At 51.2% G+C, this 342-nt stretch overlaps 1 protein-coding gene across 2 annotated transcripts in view; it reads right to left on the bottom strand.

Moving 5' to 3' along the window:
* The window catches only part of Rnf34 (ring finger protein 34), an 18,638-nt gene that overhangs the window by 7,189 nt on the left and 11,107 nt on the right, over positions 1–342 (bottom strand). The window lies entirely within an intron of this gene.

The following is a 342-nucleotide window of genomic DNA, read 5'->3' as shown; positions in this document are numbered from 1 at the left end:
CGGCACAGTGAGAGGCCATGGAAGGCCATTGGTGAAGGTGCAGCCTCAGTTTGCAATTGATGGCCCAGAACTGAAGATGTCATGCAAAGGAGTTGAGGCTTGGCACTGTGAAGACAGTCTGAGAGGCTATTGGTAAAGCCTAGTTACAGCAGTGTTTTGGAATGGCAGTACCAGGCAATGACCACCAAGGACAGCAGCAGCAGTGGAGTACAGGCGTCTGGAGTCCAGAAGACAAGCTGTGTGCTGCAAAGGGCAGAGCTGGATAAGTGACCGGTTAAGCCCTTAGAGGAGCCCAGAAGATCGTGAGTTGGATCCCAGATATTGGTTTTGCTTTTGATTGTG

Source organism: Mastomys coucha, unplaced genomic scaffold (assembly GCF_008632895.1).
Source record: "Mastomys coucha isolate ucsf_1 unplaced genomic scaffold, UCSF_Mcou_1 pScaffold22, whole genome shotgun sequence".
In the NCBI taxonomy this organism is placed as follows: Eukaryota; Metazoa; Chordata; class Mammalia; order Rodentia; family Muridae; genus Mastomys; species Mastomys coucha.
This window is presented reverse-complemented; position numbering and strand designations above follow the sequence as displayed.